Source organism: Macrobrachium rosenbergii, chromosome 16, assembly GCF_040412425.1.
Source record: "Macrobrachium rosenbergii isolate ZJJX-2024 chromosome 16, ASM4041242v1, whole genome shotgun sequence".
Taxonomy (NCBI): domain Eukaryota; kingdom Metazoa; phylum Arthropoda; class Malacostraca; order Decapoda; family Palaemonidae; genus Macrobrachium; species Macrobrachium rosenbergii.
This window is the reverse complement of record NC_089756.1, coordinates 21,769,532-21,771,621: the sequence shown is the minus strand read 5'-3', so window position 1 is coordinate 21,771,621 and position 2,090 is coordinate 21,769,532.

Here is a 2,090-nt window from a genome sequence, read left to right as displayed (position 1 = left end):
ACTAATTCTTCATCTGTATTGGATTCCAGATACATATTTTTCCTTTGTAATCCCCATCTGTCATTTATATGAGCTTTCTTTGAAAACTTGCTTTTATATTTCTTCAGTCTGCTAAGTAAAGGAAGATAAGTCGAAAGGCCTTGCAGCACTCCATTGTTTTCCTTTCAGTCGTGGAATTTGCCTTTATTCATATATATATATATATATATATATATATATATATATATATATATATATATATATATATATATATATATATATATCAATTTAGTTCGAGAGAGTGACACTTCTTTATTTCTTTCTGGGTACTTTATTTAGTTGCTGACGTTTCAAGACGTTTAGTCCCATTTTCAAAGCTATATAATAAAAGAAACAGATATTAAAAAAAAAAAGACTCGGAATAACATAACATAAAATTATAACATAAAACTATTAGTGCAGTAAAAAGGAAGAGTGTTTATTTACCAAGTGGTGTTGAAGACACAGACCGAGTGACAGTCCGGGTCAGGTTCAGCCTCGACGTGAACTCGAGAGGTATAGAGGTGTTGAGGTGGTCTGAGTATTTAGTTAGGGGACAAGTTGTTTAATAAAAAGTGATTCTAAAATTGCTAGTTTTTGGTCTTTGGGAGTTCGGCCTATGATTTTAAAATCTTTGTAGTTAATATCGACTTTGCATTTCTTTGCATGTTCACGTATACAAGAGAATTCTGGATTAGATAATTTAACATCCAGAATTCTTTTGCATACGTGAACATGCAAAGAAATGCAAAATCGATATTAACTACAAAGATTTTAAAATCATAGGCCGAACTCCCAACGACCAACAACTAGCAATTTTAGAATCACTTTTTATTAAACAACTTGTCCCCCAACTAAATACTCAGACCACCTCAACACCTCTATACCTCTCGTGAGTTCACGTCGAAGCTGAACCTGACCCGGACTGTCACTCGGTCTGTGCCTTCAGCACCACTTGGTAAATAAACACTCTTCCTTTTTAATGTACTAATAGTTTTATGTTATAATTTTATGTTATGTTATTCCGAGTCTGTTTTTTTTTTTTTAAATATCTGTTTCTTTTATTATATAGCTTTGAAAATGGGACTAAACGTCTTGAAACGTCAGCAACTAAATAAAGTACCCAGAAAGGAATAAAGAAGTGTCCTTCTCCTCGCACTAAATTGCTGTTTGCTGGATTGATAGAACCCACCCTCAACTTCGCTTCGCTATATATATATATATATATATATATATATATATATATATATATATATATATATATATATATATATATATATATATATATATTCAGAAATGATCAACACACAATCAAGTGTGGAACAGAAATAAATTTCTGACGCACATCAGAATCGAAGCCAGGTCTTTCAGTTGAAAGGCAAGTCTTTTATGACTTGTATGGCCTAGTGGGCAGCGCCCTTGCCTTTCAATTGAAAGACCTGGGTTCTGATTCTGATGTGAGTCAGAAATTTTGTAATTATATATATATATATATATATATATATATATATATATATATATATATATGCATGCATAAATAAGCGAGTAGATAAACTTATACGTGTTTCCAAAATGGGAAAAATATATAAAATTCTTTGAATTAACAGCGGTTCATGTTTGTGTAAGGGAACTCGCAGTCGACATTCCCAAGTGGAATGCGATTAAAAGGAAAGCCTTCCGAAGGAAGCGAAGCTTGTTCCAAAAGTCATTCATAATCAATTTAGCGCATCTCATCCAGAGTTCCTTCGTTTTTATCGGTTTGTACGATGCCAGACCCTAGGCGATGTCAGGCAGGGCAGCCGATCGAGGCTACGGCCTACCCCAACGCCAAATCAAAGTCCTTCAAAAAGAAGGCATCGTGCTTACCCCATATGAAAAATGGGAAAGAGCACGTTAAACGAAGAAGAAGAAGAAGTAGTACGATGCCAGACCATACAACATTGCATTAACGCAATCCCACTTGTATCGCATTGCACTGAAGTAATCCATCTCGCAAGGTGTTACATTAATGCAATTCTACGTGGAACATACGTCATGAATATAACTCTACTTTGAAAATTTGTATGATGTAA